Here is a 20,970-nt window from a genome sequence, read left to right as displayed (position 1 = left end):
GGGCCCTCGACAGGCCAGTGCTGTTGTCTCACAGGGTGATCTGGTTTGGGAGAGGTTGCTGCTTCCCTAGTAGGCTCAGGCAGCTGTCAATGCTGGGACAGAGGCAGGTGGTAGTGTTCAGTAAGGCTTTAGATCAAGGACTTGCAGGAGTGAGAATTGCAGATTTCTGAGGGAAGAACCTTCCTGGCAGAGGGAACAGGTGTGGAAAGGCCCAGAGACTAACTGAACCTGTGGTTGGGGCTTTGAGCATGGGGGAAGAGGCCACAAGCCCAGGAGTGCGGCAGTCCCCGGGGCGGGGGAGGGGAAGCAAGCAAAGGCGTTCTGCCCTGAGAGCCTGCAGAAGGAATGCACTTCTGCAGACAACATGAGTTGAGCCCTGTGAGGCCCGTGGCAGACTTCTGATCTCCAGAACTGTAAGAGAATATATTCGGGCTGTGTTAAACCTCTGAGTTTGGTGTGATGGTTGCTGCAGCTCTAGGAAACGCACACAGACTGGGGTGGGGTGTGAGAGAAAGTGAAGGAGGATCTGAAGTCATGCCCCTGAGCAATGAGGCGGGTGGCGCTGCCCTCACCTGGGATGCAGGAGGTGGGGTGCAGAGGGGAAATGACCCCGCCAGCCTGCTCACCGTGGCGCCCTAGCCCCAGGCATAGCGCTGTGTGTGGGATGCCCTCAGCCGAGGTTTGTGAAATAAGCAAATGTTTAGGTGCTCAGTAAATATGTGTGAAACGCGGGAGTGAATTAATGATTTGACAAGGCTGAGCTGGGACACCCCCCCCCTCCAGTGTCAAGGGGTTGCTGGGGGTGGGGAGCCAGGAGAAGGTCTACACAGACATATTCCTTGCCAGTCTCTGGAGCTCAAGCAGGCTCCCGTGGTCCTGCAGGGTTGGGGCCTCCTCCACAGGGTACTCCCCAACTCAGCTTGCCCCTCCCGCTGCCTTCCTCCCAGCCAGCCTTTGAGTCCAGTCTTGCAGGCCCCTCTCTGCCCCCCACGGATGCTACATCCCCAAAAGCCCTTCTGGAAACATCATTTTTTCTCCATCTTGCTATTTAGTGCTAGGACATCTTTTCAGACCCTTTGGCCCCAGAGTGAATTCAGGAAGGTTCTTGTCCTATGGAAGCAGAGAGGCCCAAATAGCCCTGCTTTGGGCCAAGAAGCCAACTCTTGGGACCCTCAGTGTCCTCTTCTAGACCTGGGTGGTGGGAGTTTTCTAAGGGGCTCAGTAAGGCAGGGGTCTCTTAGCCAGGGTCCCAAGGTTTGGAAGAAGCACCTAGAGGCCAGGCACCTCTGTCAAACTCCAGGGCTAGGTGGGTATGGGTGATGGCAGCTGAGGACAGGAGGGGCAGGAAGCCAGTGCAGCCCTGGCGGGGCGCCTTGACAAATGTCCCCTCTCTTTGGTGCCAGTGTGTGCATCTGTCCCATAGAAAAGACATGCACAGCCTGCTTTTATTATGTATTAAACACATTTGTACCGCATGCCCACCATGTGGCTAGCATGTGGGCCCTGCCCTGAGGAAGTCATCCTATTTGGACGAGGGTGATGTGGAGGTAACCTCACCTGTGAAGGTGATACCCACTGGAGCCCCCAGCTGGTCCCTTAGGATATATGGTTATGGTGGCTCTGGGGTTTCGGCTCCTCCATTCTTTGTGGGAGTGTTTTCCTTCTCCCAGGAGCCACCCTCCACCCCCTCCTCCATCCCTGCCCCCAACAGGAGAATGAATGTATTTCGTTCCCAGACACAGCCTTCTTCTTGGTGATGGCAAGGGTATTGGCTGACATTTGAGGTGTTGGCTGATAACCAAGCTGTTACCTGTTAATACAGGTGTTGGTGAATGCTGAAGTGTTATCTGTTAAGAGTTATGATGTTCAACGTGAAAGCTTAATGCTGATTAGGGTAATTTTTAACAAAGATTTTTGAAAACAGACTGCCGAGGACAGACAAATCCAGAGTGAAGGCCTTGGGGTGGTAAGTCAAGTCCCCAGCAATCAGCTGGGCTCCTCAGGTGTTTGCTGAAACTCTGGAAAAGCTTCAGATGTAAAGTCCCTTCAGGTGGGAAGAGGCCAGGGAAAATGCAGTCCTTCCCCAATGCATGGGGACGTTGGGTTTCAGAGAGAGGGACTAACTCCAGCCTTGGTAGCCCCAGAACAGAGGCGGAGCTCCCCATGTCCTCCTGACCCCAGTGCCTCACACTTCCTTCTAAAAGGCTCAGAGATTCATGGCCCAGGGGACTTCTAGATGTGTGGGTACAGTGGAGCTAAAATAAGGGCTGGCTGGAGAAATGGCAGAGAACCAGATCCGTCTACAGTGCCCACCCACACCTGGGCCTCTGGACTTCCCCCACCAGGCCATACACTGAAAGTTTCTATGCTGGACTGGACTGGACAGAGGGTCCCTGGACTGGGGGCCATGGGGCAGAAGGGGTAGAGGTTGCAGCACACATTTTCACAATGCTGAACCCCCAGACCTGCCCCCGCTCCCCACCTCCAGAACACTAGAATCTGGGCCTTTCCCTTCCAGGCAGGACAGCAGAGAGATTATCTCCAGCACATCTGATTAGCCAGGAGATACTGGGGTGCCATGGCAAAACTGACAGTCAGCAAGCCCCATTCATGAGTCCCACTCTGCAGCCTGAACAGCCAGCCAGGATGACCAGACGTCTGAGGGACACCTGTGACATGGAAGATCAAGAAGAAGCAAACAGAAAGGGGTACCTGGGAGGAGACAAGGACTATGCTGGAAGAAGACTTAGAAAATCCATCATTAATGTCCTCAGGAAGAAAAAATTATAGTCATGGAACAAGAACTAGGTGTTATAAAGAAGGAATATCCACCAACTATAAAGAGCTCTTGGAGTGCTCGCTTTGGCAGCACTATATATATATATAGTATATATACTATATACTATATATATATCTATAGAATATATACTATAAAAAGAGCTCTTGGAAATTAAGAACATGATGATGGAAATTGAAGACCCGGTGGAAGAGCTGAGAGCTAGGATTGAGGAAATCTTGCAGAAAGTAGACCAAACAGTTGAAAATAAGAGGAAAGTGTTAGAGAACTGGTCAAGTAGGTGTGACATCTACATGGCAGGAGTTCTCAAAAGAGAGAATAGGTGGGAGGAAAAGCATTGAAGAAATACTTGAACAACCTTGACATAAATTAAACCTGAATTTCCAGATTGAAAGGATCTACTGAACGCTCAAATCCAAGTGTGAGAGTAAGTGCACACTAAAGGCCCAGTAAAGGGCAATTTCAGAACACTGGAAACAAAGAGAAGTTCTTTCAAGCACCCAGAGAGAAATAATGGATACTGTACAAATGACAGGGCTCAGAATGACTTCAGACTTCACAAAAGCAAAAGTTGCATCTGGATAAAAGTTCTCAAAATTCTCAAGTTAAATGCTTTCTAAGCCAGAATTTTACACTCAGCCAAACTATTAATCAAGAGAGAGGGTAGAAGAAAGACTAAAGGTTCTTTTTACCAGCAAAAATGGGTTTATTCAGGACAAGCAAGCTACAACAAAATCATAGGTGCGTCCAATAGACAAAGGAGGGGACATTTATTTTACGGAAGGAGGAGGAAGTTGGGAGGGGCTGTTTCCAACAAAAGTCTGTTGGAGAAAAGCGAGAGTTCAGGGTGATGAGGGTTTCTCATTGGCTGAGTTGCAATATAGTTGATTTATAGAAGGTGCAGTGTCCATCTTTCCCTGTTGAAACCTGTCATTGATGATTTGGGACTGTTAAGGATGCTTCTGTTAGAGATCTGTAGTCGACAATTCTTCCTGTAGCCCACACTGAATGTTCCAGCTCCCCCTGCCAGCCTTCCCTTCTAGTATCCCCAGGCCACTGTAGTGAGGTTTCTTTACATTTGTTTTCACATTTCGGAAAGATAAGACCTCAAAAAATGTAGGCCCCAGAGCCCTTTCTCAGGAAGCTGCTTGAGGGTGTGCTCCACCGAACAGAGGGGGGAAATCAAGAAAGGGGAAGTCACGGAATGGAGAACACAGGAAATCCTCAGCAGAGAGAAGGACGAAGGGATGTCACAGTGCTGGGGCAGGCAGGTCCCGGGGTGAAGGCTGTCCCTCAGCTGAGAAAGCAGGGTGTATTTTGAGTTGATAGGATACATCACACACCAGGAGATCTTGGGGGAGAGCCGGACATTTGACAGAATTTAGAGTTGAATTTGTTGTGAGAAATTAAACATCATAAAAAAAGATGACATTAACTTCAGGGCAAACAAGAAGTAGATCAAGAAAGGAAAAGTTGTCATCACATATTACATGGCTCAGACGTGAGTGGTGTTTATAACTAGCATCACGCTACCAACCATGACCATTGGTCTGAACAAAATGATGATGTAGTGATATCAGAGGTCAGGAAGTGGCAACGTAAGTGTGTTACTTGGGAATATGGAAGTGAAACCAAAAGAATGAGCTCAAACTTGCCATGGAAAATGAGGGGTGGGGGGACGGCTGTGTTTTGTAAGAAGACTTGTAAAACTATGTAGCTCTCTACACTACATGCACGTAAAACTCTGGTAATGAGTCAAAACTAAATTTAAAACACACACTCTAAATGAGTTGTGTGCCCAATTTTGTCTCGTTGGTGAACTGGCAGGATGTGAACGTGTGCCTCAAAACCGGCTCATTTTTGTGCAGCCCTAGAAAGAGTGACAGTAGACTCTCCTTGTAATAAGTAAATACACGGGTGTGTAGTAACCAAATGCTGCTTTTACCTGTCCTTAGATATTACGGTGCCAAATAACAGTTTTATCTTCAGGAAGTTTTTTTTTAAAAAGCCATCTCATTGTTCTCATCTGTATTTATTTAGTTGTTAGTGAGTTAGAACGTGTTTAAAGTTGTATTAGTGGTAACATACAGTTCCCATTTTCAACTAAAGGGGTAGAAACTTGTAAATAACTCGTAAAAATGCTTTAAAAATTTTTTTTAATGTTTATTTATTTTTGAGGTGGGGGGAGGGGCACAGAGCGAGGGAGACACAGAATCTGAAGCAGGCTCCAGGTTCCAAGCTGTCAGCACAGAGCCCGACGCGGGGCTCGAACTCAACAAACTGTGAGATCATGAGCTGAGCAGAAGTTGGATGCCCAACAGCCCAGCCGATGGAGCTTTTTATACTCACCCCTTGTTAATGCATGCATTTTGCACATATTCCTTCCCAACTTGTCCCTTTCCTTTCAATTCTGTTTATGGTGTTTTTAACATTCATCTTTAGGGAGTCACTTTTATGTTGCCCTATCTGCTGGTTCTTTCCTTTATACTAAAAAAACCAGTTGTCTTCACCTTTGGCTTGTGCAGGGAGAGCCCGCCTCCTCTCATAGTGTATAATCACCTACATTCCCTTTTAATGTATTTTTCTTTTTTTAAACATTTTAGATCTTTGATCTGGGGTGAAACTTATTTTGGCATAAGATGGGAGGTAGGCTTTCTTTCTCTCTGATGGTCAGCCAGGCATTCCAACCCTATCTGTGAATGCATTGAGATAAACAGACACAACTTTGCCCTTAATTTTTTGCAGTATGAAACAAGAAAAAAAAAAGCAATCTTGTATTTTTTTTTAATTTTTTGATGTTTATTTACTTTTGAGAGAGAGAGCAAGAGAGCAGCAGAGAGAGGGAGACATAGAATCTGAAGCAGGCTCCAATCTGTCAGCACAAAGCCCAAAGCAGGGCTCCAACTCAGAAACCGAGAGATCCTGACCTGAGCCAAAGTCGGAGGCTCAACTGACTGAGCCACCCAGGCGCCCCAGCAACCTTGTATTTCTGTGTGTCTCTGTGGGAGCTGCCCACACACAGGCTCTGAAGCCAGACTTGCTGAGAGCAAGTCTCACACTTCTGAGAGCCCCCGTTTTCTCATCTGAAAATGGGGCTCTCTGCCATCCCGTGATGGGTGTGGGATGAGCTGGAGGAAGGGATGTGAGCAGGTGCTCAGGGAAGGCCACGGGTACCCCCCTGACTAGGCCTGGTTCAGCCACACCTCCCCACTCCCGTGAGCCCCGCCCCACTCCCCTCCTGGCTTTCCTCACATGCTAATTAACCCCAGTTTCCCTGTGAGATGGAGGCATCTGCTTTTGGAGTCCTTGTCAAGCAGACTCTGCCCTTCCTCCCCCCAGCTTCCCCCCTCCAGCCCTGCCCCCCCACCCCACCCCTCCTCACAGCCAGCTCTGGGCTGGGCACTGCTCAGAAGTTCACTGTAGGTGGGCCATATTCATCTTTCCCCAGTCCCACCACTGGCGAAGGCTGGGAAGAAAGGCAGGGGGCGCAGAAGCAGGGCATCCTGGACCTAAGCCATTCTAAGCTGCCGTGGTGGGCACAGGCTGAGCACTGCGTCTGGGGCCCAGGAGGCTCCCCCTCAGCCCGGGTGGGGATGGGAGCACAGGAGGGCATCACAATGTCAGGTGCAATTCATGAGTCCCACTGATTGATTGGCCCGAGGGTGGCACATCTGGACGGGTGGTGTACCCAAACCAGCAGCTGCGGGCCTCGGAGCTGCCCAGCATGGTTAGGAGGCCCATGAGAGTGGGGACTGAGGACCAAGTCCACTCAGAAGGGGGAGAGGAGTGGTGCCCCCTGGCAGGCGGCAGCAGGCCTGGTGAGACTCTCCCGGAGCCCCAGAGGGGCCCAGCTGGGCAGGAAGTTCTGGGAGCCTGGTGGGGCAACTCCCTCGTTCACTCCTACTGAGGCAGGGGCCTGGAGGACAGCCACCTCCCTCTTGGAGGTCTCCCTTCCTGGGAGGAGCCCTCCCAGGCTGCCCCTTATTCCTCTTACCCCTGGTGGAGGAAGGCTTCATACTCCCACCTCATCCCAGTGTCCACTGTTGTTGGGGAGGGCCACCTGTCCCCTGACCTCAGGCAGGGTGCTAAGTGGGGCCCCCTGGGGGTGCCAGGAGGCCTTCCCATCCTGAGGACCACAGCTTCCCCTTCCCAAGCCCCATGGGCTTCCCCTGCCAGCCCCCGGGGGCCTTCTGGAGGTCATGTGGACAGCAGGGTGCAGGAGCTTCGGAGTGGGGGTTTGCAGAGGAGGATAGAGAAGGCTCCATGTGTACAAACACCCACCTCCTCCACACCACCAACTCAGGAAGTGGGACCCAGAATAGAATGGGCCACTTTCAAGTTCCAAATTGGGCTGGGGGTGGGGGCTGAGGGCAGGGTGGTTGGTTGTAAAAATAGAAACAGGAGTGTGTGCGTGGGCTCCACGTCCTCTACCCATGGGGTTGGTGTCTAAAAATAGAACTTCCTAGTGGGGCCGGCCTGACTGTTGTTCTCTGTGGAAAATTCACCCAAACAAACCCCTAGGAGGGCAGAGACAGTAGTGGCCTGGGCTTCGCGGGATGCTGCTGGGCTTTGCTGGCAGGGGGGCAGCCCATTTGGGGAGGGGAGGTGGGTGTGCAGGGAGCCCCACAGTTCAGTGGTCCTTCTTGTGTGGGGAGGAGAGTCCTCCCAGGCCAGCAAGGCCGGCCGGGCTCTGTCGTCCCCAGAAAGGCTCCTCTGACTACATTACCCTACACGTCTCTCAGGCTGGCCGAGAAGGGAGCCAGGCTGAGCCACACACTCAAGCCAGGCCGGTACCAGGCATGAGGGGCAGAAGGCAAAGCCAGATCCAGGCACTGCCCTCCAGGCTATCACAGTGGGCAGCCCACCCAGAAGCCCACAGACAGGGCTTGCCACCGGGGGCAGCCTCCGATCAGGGCCCAGTGCTGGACAGTGCTGGGATGCAGAGCTGACTGACGGGGCCCTGCCCCCGGCACCCCTGCCTGGTGGGGGTGGTAGCTAGAAGTTCCAGCCAGGGCTATCCAGAGGGGTAGGTGGGGCTGGGCTGTAGGTGGGCTTGCGCAAGAATGCAGTGTGCGGGAGGCCTCCTGGGGCAGTGGTACTGAGCTGCTTCTCCCAGGAAGGATGCAAGAGGGCTAGGAGGCAGTGGGGAAACCAGCTGTAGGAGTTCTGGCTTGGAGTCTGGATGAGACTCCCCATTTCCACCTGGCACTCAGGCATCCCGTAAGCCACGGCCTCCACTGTCCACCCTCTGGCCCCCGCTCCTGCTCTACTGGTCTCCCCTGGCCACCAGCAAAGGAGGGTAAAGTGGAGTGAGGGAATGCTGGAGGGTGGGCCCGAGGTTCAGAAATAGCCTAGAGCTGAGGCTGACCACTCCCGCCCAGCCCTGTTCTCCTTGCCAGAGCACATACCGCTAGTGAGTCCCCTGGAAGAGGCACCTCAGAGCCCAGCAGCCAGCACCCCCTCCCGCCTTACAGCGTCAGTCCCTCTCTGTCACCTGCTGGGCCCTGTGGCCAGAGGCCCTGATCCTGCGGTTCCAAATGGCCTCCCCCAGAGGGGGCTGGGACAGTGGGAAGGGCACTTGTTCCCTGCTGTTCCAACTGGCAGGCAGACTGCCAGAGGGGGCAGTGGTACAGCCAACGGCCTTGGCCCGGCCCGAGAGCAAGCCCACCAAGGTGTTCCAAGCCCCTTTCCTTTCACCCCATAGCCAGGCTGGTGAGGCAGTACTTAGTATGACTAAGGGCCACTCCTGGGGTTGGGATGGGTGAGAAGGTTGATGTTTCTGGGTCCTCTGGACACAGCTCTGCCTAAGCCCGCCCCTTCCTCGCAGCTGCCCCTTGAGGCCTTTGTCTATTCATCCTACAACTGTTTTTTGAGCATCTACTCTGTGCCAGGAAGGCACTGAGACCCTGGAGAGGCCGCAGTGATGCAGCCAAGTATGGTCCTGACCTTGTAAGATGACATTCCAGAGGAGTCCAACCATAACCAATAAAAATATATAGGGATTTAGGGAAGGGGTAGAAAAGATACGTATGTACGTGTGTGTGTGTGTGTGTGTGTGTGTGTGTGTGTGTGTGTGTAATAAATCTGGGGGAAGACTGATGTAGGAGCGAACAGCAAGTGAAAGGTCTTGGGGCAGGAATGTCCCTACAGAGCGCCTTCCCCAGCAGCAAGAAGGCCAGTGGGGCTGCTGGGGGTGGGAAGTAGGGAGAGAGGAGCTCAGAGAGGGAACAGAAGTGTTGTGCAGACATGTGCCCTCAGTGAGAACCCAGGTATTTGCTCTGGGAGAGTCCACAGTGGACAGGTAACATGATCTGACTGACATTGTGACCGAATCCCTCTGTTGTGACATTGGATACTGTAAGGCAAGGACAGGAGCAGGAGACCAGATGAGAGAGGATGGTGTGGTGAGGGTCTGAGAGGGGTCAGGATTCTAGATGGACAGAGTAAGCATAGAGTTAAGAGGAGGAGGGGCATGAAGAATGAGGCCGGAGATGGGGAGGGCAGGGGAAATGAAGCGCCTGCTTTCCAATGTGTTAAACCTGAGACGTTTGGAGATACCCTGGAAGACATGGCGAGTGGGCCCTGGATCATGAGTCTGTGTGAAGCCTGGTGGTCAGCACAGAGGCTGGTGATGTGACTTTGGGCATGGTATGGCCAGGGCTCGTACGGATGTTGACAGGGAGTGAGCTGCTTAGAGCTCCAAGGTTTTGGGGGAGGAGTGACCTCTGGGCCAGCAGCAGATCTTGCCCCTCAGCTCATCTTAATCTTAGCCACCCTCAGACGGCAGCTGCCGCCAGTTGTTCTGGGCCCCGGCACAGCCCACCACGTGCACAGCCATGGCTACCCTAGTGATGGGTGTGGTAGAGGGACTAGCCCTGCTCTTTGGTCATCATCCCATGAGCGTGCTTCACGTGACACTGGTGTGCCTCTAACGTGGTCCTGCTCTAGGGAGGCCTGCCCCACTCTTCTCCTCTGGCCGGCCAGAGCTCGTTGCCTCACCTCTGCTCACCTGCGGGGCCGGGCCTGCCTGCACACCCTCCCCGCAAGCCAGAGCTGCCTCCTCACCAGCGCCAGCCCTGCCAGCTCCCACGGGGACCCCTGGGCGCCCGGCTCCTCTGGCCTGTGCCTCCTGTACTCCCTAGCTTGACAGGCTGCTTTGAGGTGCACTGGGGTCCCAACCAGCATTCCCTTTCCCCCCAGGGCCTAGAGTTAGACTGGCGAGGAAGGACAGCAGCAACCTGAGCTCTCGATTCTCTCCAAGGCAGGGGCTGCACACTCTTCCCCATTTGGCTGAGATCTCCTGCACACACAGGCAGTTTGCATTCCTGGGAGATATTTCTCTGGACCACCTGGTTTGTCCAAACCATCTGCAATGAGCCTCTCTGTCGTCACCCACCTTGGAGTGTGGCATCTGAAGTCAGCCCCTGCCCATCCTGTCATGCTGTCATGCAGGGGCTGGAGGCATGGATGTCTGGCTTTTTCCCACTCTGTTCCAGGTCTACCCCCTCCTTAGCCACCCACTCCAGAAAGTGGTCACTCATGGATGACACAACAATGTCTGCTCATGTGTCTATCTGCTCCTTCCTACAAGAGAGAAGCAAGAGCGAGGATTTCCCTGCATCACCTTGGGGTCCCCAGGGCCCAGCAGGTGTCGGCACTTGGTCTGCTGAACTGCCAGAAAACATGTATGTCCAGCCACAAGGTAATGAGCACTGTGTCAGGAGCTCCAACGCAGCCGAGCCGGCACTGAGCCTCCTTCACATGGGGCCCTGTTCCAAGAGTGAGGTGCCACGTGGGATGCTAATGGTGGCTGAGGCCAGCCAGTTCCACGGTGCTTCTGTGGGCCTGGAGGGGTAGAATTTCAGAGTCTCTGGGGTCTAAGTTCAGCCCTGACAACCAGATTCAGTTGTGGATGGGTGGGTGGGTGGAGTCACAGACTGGGGGCAGGGTGAGGGGCGGTGCTGGGCCAAGCAGGGAGAGTATCTCCCTGAGATACCTGAGTACACCCCTGAGAGGGGGCTTTAGGGCTGGGGTACCAGGCCCTTTGCTTGCTCCTATTCTTCCCCCAGCTTTTGCCAACTCTCCAGCAGATGCCCCTTCCCCCATTTCACAGATAGAGAAACTGAGTCCCTGTTGGTTGAAGGCTTTCCCGTAGCCTTACCAGCCTCCGACTACCCCTTCCTTACTTAGCTTTGCCCCTTCCTCTCAGGTGGTCTTGACTTCATCGTGGTCTCTTCCTGGTGGGCATGGGCCTGACCACTTGGTTTTCTGGTGTGTCCCGGGCAACTTCTCTGACCCCAAGTGTGTCTCATCAGAGAGCACATGAACTGTTGCAGCCAGGTCTCCCCTTTTGGGGGCCGGGACCGTTGCCAGGCAGCTCAGGGACAGGTAGACAGCGAGGTGCCTAAGCTCTGTCCAGCTGCAAGTGGACAGCCCCCCTTGCCCGGCAACGTCTCCTTAAGGCCCTCAGAGACCTCAGCGTGGGCATGACCTAAACCCAGCCCCTGGGTGACCCCCATGCCTGTGTGGTTCAGAGCCATCCAGTCCAGCCATTTCCCCCTGCTGGACTCTGGCCCTTCGTACCCAGTGCAACACAGAGGCAGACCTTGGCCTCCCACCTGGGCAAGGCCTAGCCTCTGCTCGGCTGGCCTTCTGCTCTCCCCATCAGCCTCTTTGGGCCCCCAGATAGATCCTGTCCTTCCTCTGCCCACAGCTTCCTAGGCTCTGGGACCAGGATCCAGCCTCCACTCATCTTGGAGATGAGCCCTGCCTCCTCCTCCTCATGCCCTAAGCAGTGAACCCCTTCCCCAGAAGGCTTCACTCACCTGCAAGCTTGCAGGCGTTGTTCCTTCTCCCTAGAATACCTTTACTCTATCTCCACTGCTCACATTGCCTACCTGGCCGTTATGGTTCCCGGCCCCCCACTCCCCAGGCCGGGGAGAGCTATTCCTCCCAGAAAGGCCCTTCCCCAAAGAGACCTGCCAAGCCCCCTTCCTCCACCAAGCCCCAGCCCCTTAAACAGGGTTATTTGGGTGTAAACCTGGATTGTAATCCCCCCTCTCTTCCTCAGCTATTGGGAGTGGCCTTGCTGCTGGGAGCTTCCCAGGAGGCAAAGTAAAGAGTACCCTATTTTCTGGGCCTCACAGTGTTGGGGCCAGATCCCTGAGCCTTAGGAGTCCAGACCTGGTCCACGGGCTGTGTCTTGATTTGGAAGCAGCTGAAAGTGCCCTGGCGGCTCTTTCCTGACAAGGGCGAGGTTCCAGAGGCTCAGTTCCCAGCAAGCCCTTCTCTGCCAGGGGGGATTCAATCCATATCTCTGCTCCATACCTCCTGATCAGAGTCAGACTCTTGAGTCAGGGGTCGGATCAGGGACATATACCACCTCCTCCAGCAGGATCAGGATTGCAGGGTTGAGAGGGGGGGCAGCGCCACCTCCAGGGGGGCCACAGTGTCAAGGGCGGCCTCGCAGAAAGAACAGAAACGCTGCTCATTCGTTCACATTTGCATTTACTGGGCACCTTCTGTGCGCTATGCACGGACGGCGTGTCTACGCCCGCAGCGGACGCCCACCTTCTCCTCCCCGGGGCGGGGGCGGGGCGGGGCAACGACCCAGCCCCGCCCCCAGCCGCCGCGCGGCAGATAGGGGCGGGACCCAGAGCCTGGGAAGGCGGGGCCAGGCTCGTGGGGAGGGGCGGGGCCCTGCGGGGCGGACCCGGGCTGGCCCCAGTGCCTGGCCGCGGGTCCCGCGGGCGGGAGCCGCCGCCGGCACGCAGGGCCCGCGGGCCGGGTGCAGAGTCTCACCGGTAAGGCACAGGCGGGGCGCGATCGAGTCCCCCGGACCGGCCCGGTTTCCCTGGGCTAGGGTCCTCGGCGCTTCTGCCCGAGAAAGCGCGCGGGTTCGGGGGCTTGCACGGTGTACCCCGGAGGTCCAGGGGTGGAGGGCGGTTGCGTCGCGTCGGGCCCGCGTACCTCTCTTTGTTCTCCCCCCTCCCGCTCCCCCCCCCCCCCCCCGCTTCCCTAGGCCCTTGGGGCTCGAGGGCCCCACAGCGCCCCTCCGCCCCCAGGCGACCGTCCGGACCGAGCCTCCAAAGGCTCAGAGCGGAATTTGCTCCCACCTCCTCCTGGTAATCCAAAAGGTGAGAGGAAAGTTGCTTATTGGAGCTGATTCACATTGAAGTGTGAGTGACTGATAGATCCGTGGCTCTGGGGAGTCTGCGAGTCTTATTTGGGGAAACAGTGAGTGCCAGAGAGGGTGGCAGAGAGGATGGGAGAGTTCGGGGTTGGGGACAGCCTCCTGAAGGCCGGTCTCTTCCAGCTGCGCAACACTTTCCTGCTGCTCCAGGCCTTGGCTGCCCCTGGTGAGGTGGTGCCGACCTGGGCTTCCTCTGAGAGTGTTGGCAGGGACTGAGCTCTGCTGCCCTGTGTCAGCCTGGGGCCGGTGCTCTCTGCCACCCTTGGTGACCACGAGCGCCTCACATCCCCTTTCTGTGCCTTCGTTTGTTCATCTGCCAGTGCTGGTCATGTCTGTGCCTTGGGCTGGTGGCCAGACCAAGTAAGCCGCCCCTCAGAAGTGGCTCTGGCCTGGGATGAGGGCTCTGTGTGGGACTGCTGGGGTGTCCGTGTGCGTGACAGACGTGTGATCTTGCTTATGAGGCGTCAGCCAGTCCCCAGCACAAAGGGGCTCAGAAAATGTTACTTGCAGTGACAGCTATGATGGTCATGATGACACGTGCAGACTTTTTTCTCAAGAGTTGGGGGACCAAGGGGACATGGTGAATCCTGGAGTGGGAATAGGGTCCCAGGTTCTTGTCCAGCTCAGCACTGACTCAGTGTGACCCCCAGGGGTCAGCCCCCAATCCTGTCCATGCCTGGCTCTGCAAAAGCAGAGGAGGGGGCTGGGCCCCATCACCTGCTGGAACCTCCTGCCACTGTGTCCTTTACCCAGGAGGGCCACACAGGGCGCTCCTGGGAGTCAGGGCTCCACTCCTGGTGGAACAGGGGGCCAGGGTGGTGGCTCTGATGGGTAAAGACTGTCAACCTCCCCTTCCCGACCTCCCCACCCCTGTTACTTGGCTCTGTGTCCCATACTGGAGCACACCTGGGCAGAGGGAGCAGGCAGAAGGGCAGACAGGTAGATGGTCCAGGCCAGTCCCTGTCAGCTGTCTGGGAAGAGGGTACTGATGGGGCCCTGGCCCTTTCAGGGAGTCCCTCAGGCCCACAGAGTCAGGAAAGAGCCCCCCAAGGAGGCTGGCCTAGGAGAGAAAGAAGACAGATGGGGGGGGGGGGGATGCAAATGTGTTTTGTCCCTTCCTATTATTCACATGGACAGAGGGAAATGAGGTGCTGAGTGAGCCCCTGCCGTCCTCTTCTTCCCCCTCCCCACCCCCCACCCGCAGGCAGCCCTGCAGATGGGAAGCCTGAGGGAACACAGACAGACAAGGTGGCCCAGCTTGGTCACAAGGGGCTGGGTCCTGGGTTTGAGTTTGGCCATGTCGATTTATCAGCTGTATGATCTCGTCCAGGAGATCTCACATTGCTGAGTCTTGGTTTCCTCATCTGTAAACTGCGGTAGTGAACCCCTACCTAGTGGGTGGTTCTGTACGTCTGAGGGGCTGGTGGTGGCTCATGGTTGGTGTTCAGTGACTGTGAGCCTCCAAACTGAACAGCAGGGACAGCTGGGCCGCCTCTGCTTGGGAGTAGGGGTAGGACCAGACATGGAAAGGCCTGGGGGCAAAGGGCAGGCTCTGCTTGGGTCTCGTGGCAAAGGCCTGAATCTGTGAGGAGTGGCCAGGGTTGGGGAGCCACCTGGGTCCTCCTGGCTTCTGTCCTTAAAGCTCTGTGGTGAGATACCCAAGGTCAGTGACTGGCAAGGTAGTAGGTGGCCTCAGTAAGTTCCAGGCACATGCATATGTGGTCCTTAGGTACCCCTGGGTAGTGCGGCCAGCCTGGGCAACCTGGCTGGTGGGCTACAGGTGGCCTGTGCAGGCAGGGGTTGCAGTCAAAAAAGAGGAGGGCTGTTCTCTGAGCCATGGTGGATGGCCTTGGAGGCAGGGACAGACTGAGCCAAAGGCTGGAAGTGGGAAGGGTGGCAGACCAGTTTGACCAGAGTGGCCTGGTGTGTGCCGGGTATGGTGAGGGCATGGATGGGGCAACCCGTAAAAGGGCAGAGGGGCTCTCAGAATGCCCCCCAGGGTAGGTGGTCTCTCTCCAGAAGGCCTCTGGATCTCTCCAGTGGCCCTGACTGGGCATTCACGGGCCGGGGCTGGCCCCATGTGTGGACCACGTAAGTCCCAGCCAGAGGTGGCTGGGGGGGGGGGGAGGGGGAGCACATTCTGGGCTCATCATAGCCTTGGGCAGGCAGGCCCAGCCGTTTCTGCCAGACCACCTTTCTCACCACCTCTGCAGGCCTGCGCAGGGGAGAGTGGACAGGATGGTGCCTCTTAGTCTCAGGCCAGGAGACCTGAGGCTCCTTAGTGACACTCTGATACTTCCTGACCCTCAGGTGACAGAAGCCCCTGGCTCTGGCTCACACTGAGGGATTTGGCCTTGGGGGCCAAGTTCCTGAGCTGCACGTGAAAGCCAGGAGCAGTACAAGTGAAATGAATGCCAGCCCTGCTGGGCTCTCAGTGGGGAGGGGCTTCACTGTGCTTGAGGTGACTTCCAGCTCTGAGGCCACCTGAACGGTCAGCCTCTGCTCACCCCTGCCCCAGAGTGTAGGCCGTGCTGGATCCTGATGGCAGGGCTGCTGTTTCCTTCACCCCTGGCCCACGTGGGCTGGCCATGCCAGATTCTAGTAGTCTTAGCCAGCTGGTCTCCCGGGATGGGGTTGGTGTGCTTGGTTGCTGGAGGCAGTGTCCTGGGGAGGTCAACAGGGCCTGTGGAGCTGGTGGGGCATCCGTGTGGTATCCACACCCCTAGCCCTTGCAGCCACGTTCTGATTCCGAGAAGTGCCCTGTTTCCTCGTGAATCAGATGTTTATTGTGCGCTCGCTGAGCCCAGGGTGGGGATGGCCTGCTGCCAAGCATGCCTGTTCCAGGCCACTGAGTGGGGTGTGGGTGCCTGCCTGCTGGAGCCTGCAGAGGGAGCGAGGTCCCCGCCCCAAGTCTGAAGTGGTGGTGATGGCTGTGCTCCCCCACGGAGGGGCGGGGGGGGGGGGGAACTGAGCCTGCCCGGCAGGCTGTGTCCACTTCAGGTCTGAGTGACTCCCTGGACTTTGGTCCTTTCCGTGTGAAATAGAGTAAGACCAGTTCGAATGCCTGATGTCCTTGGGAAAAGTGAATGAGATGCTGCCTAGGAGCCCTCATGGGCATCTCAAGCCCCGTGAGGGGCTCCATCAAGGCCGCACCCCCAGACCCCCGGCCAAGACATTCCTGCCCTTGATCTTGCACAGACTGTGCAGCTCCATTTTGAGGGTTTCCTCCAGCCTGGCCCGAGGTGATGTTGTAATCTAGCAGCCCTGTTCTGTAGTTGGAGGGCCACGTGTCTGCATACCCTGGCTGGACTTGAGGCCCCACCCATGTCCTGAGCTACACTAGGAGCCAGTCAAGCTCCTAGCCCTCAGTGCTGGTTGCCCCCAGCAAGGCGGGGAAAAAGTCAGAGGTAGACCTTGGGGCTTGGAATGCCAGGGTGGGGCCTTGGCTTGTCCCCACAGTCCACTTGGGGCTCTGGCTGGGGGCCTGGGCCCTTGCCACCTGGCTTCAGCCCTTGCCTCTGGAGCAGAGGTGGACCCCTTCAGAAAGCTGCTGCCCCCAGCCCTGTGCTCCTCTGCATATGCTGGGTGCTCTGTGTACCATGGCCTGGTTAGCATGGGCCCCAGGAGTAGACAGGCCTGCAGGTGGAGGGCAAGACCCGCTGGCAGATGCCACACGAGGCAGCTTGGCCTTGGCCCACCCTGCCTCTCTGTCCCTCAGAAGTAGTTTAATGAAAGGCCTAAGTGTCTGTCCTGCTTGATGCTTAGGGGACCCTTTCTGGCCAGTAACCGGGTGCCTCCTCTTAGCCTCCCAGTTCATTGCCTGGTCACCGTGTTTACTGGGAACTCATAAAAGACAGGGTGCCCACATAGGCCTGGTCCGGGGGGGGGGGGTGAGGTGCATGTGGGCCCCCCCACAGGGAAGTCCCACTGTGGAGCATCCCAGAAAGTTCAGAAGGCATGGCCTCAAGTGCCGGCGGGCAGGTGGCACCAGGGCGGGGGCAGGGCAGGGCCGGGCCCTCTTTGAAGTTGGCTTGTTACTACCTGCCTACATTTAACTGTCCGCTCAGCGTCTGAGATGAATCCGTGCCGTCATCCTGGAACCCTCTGCTGCCCAGCTTGGTGGAGTTGCCAATCAGATAACCATGGGTTGTTTGTTGTGCTTTGGCCTCGCTCAAAGGTTTCTGTCATCATTCCCCACCCCCCACCCCAGCTGACTGCCCTGCCCCAGCTCTGGGTTCCAGATGCTCTCAGTGGCCCCAGCAGGGTTCAGATGGGGAGACTGAGGTGGGGTATCCTGGGGGTCCCACCCTAAATGGAAGCAGTTCCTTTCTCTGTGGCTGTTTCCCTTCCTGAAGATGTGTGTTAGGGCCAAGATTGGGGTCAGCCTGAGCTCCCCTGAACTGCAGGCCACTCTGGAAACCCAGTCTTTGGGTCCCAGGGAGCCAGTCCCCGAGGTGGAGTTGGTGTGCAACCAGCAGGAGAGCGATGAGGAAGGCCCCAGAAGCCCCAAGTGGACAGGTGTGAGGACCACAGCCTTGTGTCAGAGCTGGAGGGAGGTGCACCAGGGCACTCAGCGCCTGCCTTGTCTCCTGAACGTCCCTCCCTAATCCAGCTACTTCCTTTCCTCCTATTTGGGGCCGGAAAGGGAGAAGCCGTTTGTGTTGGCTCCCTGGGATCCCTGATAGCCAGGCGGACACAGCACTGGGGGCCTGGCCCTGACAGGCAGATCAGGGGTCAGCTGGGCAGGCAGAGGGTGCAGTGGCTGTGTCTCCTAGCCCTCAGCCTAGGATGGGAGGTGGCCTGTCAGGCCTAGAACGTCTAGGAATGCAGGAGGTGCTAAGCAGGAGGCAGGGTGCTGTGAGCTGGACGCAGCCGAGGGCCTCAGAGCCCCTGCAGTTGGTGTCAGGCCGCCAAGGCCTCCCTGCCGACCCACCCAGCTCGGGTCAGGGCTGATGGTGCTTGGCGGTAGCCCCTCAGCCTCCAGTGTCTGCCTCCCTGCACCCTACCCTGTCTCAGGATCTTGTCTGCATTGTCCCCCTTCCTCAGGCAGTCCTCCTGTCTCTCCAATCTGGCTCAGGAAGGGTATGCTCCTCCGGGGACCTTACCCCGACACTGTGCCTGGTATGTGACAGGGCCGGGACCCCCAGACTCCCAGCGCTGGCTCCTTGCCACAGCAAACTACTTGGGGGAGGGGGGGCATGGGAGCAGGAGACTCTGGAACCCTTTCCCTCCCAGCCCAGTTTGGTTCCAGACCGTGGGCTACAGCTGCCAGCGGAGGGCGATGCCTGCCCTTAGGTCAGGGCTCTGTCTCTGGTCTGGTGCTGGGGTGTAGGGAGCGCCCCAGGCTGGGAGCAGGCCTGGGTTCTGTCCCACCTGGGTCAGCACCAGTGGTCCACAATGGAGTGAGGAATGGAGCCCGTCTCCGAGGCCCTGACCCGTTTTGGGGTCCTGGGCGCCTGGCCTCGGAAGGTCTGCCACCTGGGGCAGGGGCTCTCTGAAACCAGCCTTCCCATTTTCCTGGGACTGTGATGGGAGGGTAAAGTGCTGTGGTTGGTGGTGGCCATGTTCACTGTGGAGGCAGGAAGTTGCTGAGGAAGGAAGAAGGTTGAGAAAGAGATCCTACTCCTGAGGGGATCTAGGAGGCCCTGCCCCAAGCTGAAGCTTCCCAACAGCCAGGCACGGGGGCGGGGGTGGGGGGGCAGCTGTTCCGGGGCCAAGGTCTTGGGAAGCAGGAGGAGACTGCCCACTCCAAGCCCAAGCCAGCGGCCTCCATGTTGAGTCATGCACCCCCTCAAAAACCTGCACGGAGCCCTCCTGGGTGCCTGGCCTGGGGGTGGTCCTGGCCCTGCTAGTGGGCAGCACCCAAGAACGGCACAGGAGGTGCTGTGGGGGGCATCCATGATGGGGCCTCCTTGGGGTGGGAGCAGGAAGGGGAAAAAAGGGGCCAGGCTAGGGGCCCTGCGGTGTGTTGGCATAGAGACTCTGAAGGAGAGGCCTGGAGAAGGCAGAAGGGGTGCAGAAGTCAGGCCCGAGGGCATGGGAGGGTCTCGAGCAGGGGTTGGTTTCTATTTTCAAAGTTCACTTGGGTCTGGAGATGCTCCCACATGCGCAGCCCCCCTGAGGCAATGGCTGTGAAGCAGCTTGGGTGGGAGTGGGGGGGTTGGAAGGGGGCTTAGACAAGTAGGAGAGCTAGGTGTGTGGTGGGGAGAGGGGGTCAGCTGACCAGGGTGGAGTCAGTGACCGCAACCGAGCGGCTGTTGGGCCTGTGGGGGAGGCAGTCCTGGTCAGACGGGGTAGCGCTGGGCCCTGGTGCTACTGACTCTGCACCCCCCCCCCCCACGTTGTTTGCTGGCTTTTCTGGCCCACAGTGATGTGACCCCACAGCTGTCTCCCTGGGGATGGGGAGGGTGTTCCTAGAGCACCCACCGAGCCGTACCCCCTCCCCCTCCCACCCAGCAGGCTGCCCCAGCCAGGAGGAGGCCTTAGGGGCCGGCACCCAAGAGCTGGGCTCTGGGCTCTGCTGGCCGGCAGAAGCCTCCTTGCCTCTGGTGCCTCAGTTAGACTCCCTGTCTCTATTGCATGTGGGGATCTGAGGGAGTTCTCTAGGGCTCTGGCTCAGGGCTAGGGTGTGGGGTGGGGGTGGGCAGACGGGAGATCTCCGGCCGTGGGGCTCACACAGGTCTGGGCTGTGGTGGCTGGGGACGCCGACCAGAGCTGTCTGTGCCTCAGGAAGGGCCCGGCCTGGGATCCCTGGGCAGCGATGGGGTAAGCCCCTCTTCCTGCCCTGTGTCACGCTCTGAGAACCCTCAGGGAGCCATGCCCCAGCCTGATTGTGGGGCATCAGGGGTGTCTTGGGGTGTTCTGAACTGGGGCCGAAGGCCAGGCAGGAGTTTGTCAGATGGGGATGATATGAGGAAGTCAGGGAAGGGGTGTGAGGTGTGCACTGTGGTTGAGCACCAGCTGGGTAAGGACCTTGAACTTGAGCCTGAGTGTGATCACCTTTGAGAACGTTGAGAACCACCTCTCTGCTTCGGCTCAGAGCCAGGAGAGGGTGGGGTGGGGGGACAGGAGGGTGGGCCTGGGGCATGGGATCTCACAGGACACCTGGCCTTGGAAAGGGGACAGTGTGCAGGACAGCACGGTGGCTGGACGTAGACCCCCTGATGGAGGGCCCAGACTGCTTGCAGGGGAGACTGGGGACTGGGCTCTTTTCCTGCCAACCTGGGCCCCCTGCCAGACCCTTTTCTTCATTGGGCCTCCGAACAATGGGGCAGTATGAGGGCGCCTGGGAGCAGTCTGGTCCCCCTGTGGGGGGTCTGTGCTGAGGGCGCGGGAGGAGCCAGTGGCTGAGTCATCCTGTCCAGTGCCCAAGCCTGGGTTCCCAGGTGAAGGAGGAACACACTGCTCTCAGTTCCTCTAATGGGGGGCTGACCTGCTCCCCCTTCCCTCTTCTGCCCCTCTGTCCGGCCTCTTCCTGTGTCCTCTCTCTGGCTCCCTCCCTCTGGACCTGTCTCTGTCTCCCTGTCTCTGTCCAGCCAGAGACCGAGGCCTGGGAGTGGCCACAGCATGCTTCCCCAGGCCCTGCCCACTGTAGCCCCGACAGGCAGGCTAGCCTGTCGCCTGGGTGTTCCCTTTTGCTGGCCTGTGAGTGACCTCAGAAGGTCACTGATGAGAGGGCAAGACCAGGCGGGTGTGAGACCTCCCGAGGCCAACCTAAAATTTACCGATGGATACAATGTGACCAAAAACAAAAGACAATGCAATAAAATTAAAAAAAAAAAAAAAAAAAAAGAGGCAACAAAAAACCTCAGAAAGTAAAAAGTAATCAACAGCATCAAAGAAAAAAATGGTTTGAAAACAGCTTAAAAATGTTCTGTTGGGGATGAAAGTATAACAGTAGGTGGGTTAAGAGAGAAGAAAGACCTCACTGTAAAAGGCTGAAATGAGCAGAATGAGAGAGAGATTTTGTCGTGTAGACTCC

General features: G+C 57.0%; 1 protein-coding gene across 5 annotated transcripts in view; it reads left to right on the top strand.

The window, feature by feature from the left end:
- The first annotated feature begins 12,480 nt into the window (after positions 1–12,480).
- SH3BP2 (SH3 domain binding protein 2) overlaps positions 12,481–20,970 on the top strand; it is a 35,525-nt gene continuing 27,035 nt past the window's right edge. For 2 of the 5 annotated variants that reach the window (XM_027068515.2, XM_027068637.2), the window contains exon 1: positions 12,494–12,600. The gene's annotated coding sequence lies outside the window, so the exon portion shown is untranslated. Of the gene's footprint in view, positions 12,601–12,818; positions 12,934–20,970 lie in introns of all 5 variants that reach the window. The other 3 variants (XM_053217699.1, XM_027068591.2, XM_027068698.2) reach the window with 3 other exon arrangements.

This window comes from Acinonyx jubatus, chromosome B1, assembly GCF_027475565.1.
Source record: "Acinonyx jubatus isolate Ajub_Pintada_27869175 chromosome B1, VMU_Ajub_asm_v1.0, whole genome shotgun sequence".
Lineage (NCBI taxonomy): Eukaryota > Metazoa > Chordata > Mammalia > Carnivora > Felidae > Acinonyx > Acinonyx jubatus.
The sequence above is the reverse complement of the archived record's forward strand: the minus strand, read 5'-3'. Positions and strand labels throughout refer to the sequence as shown.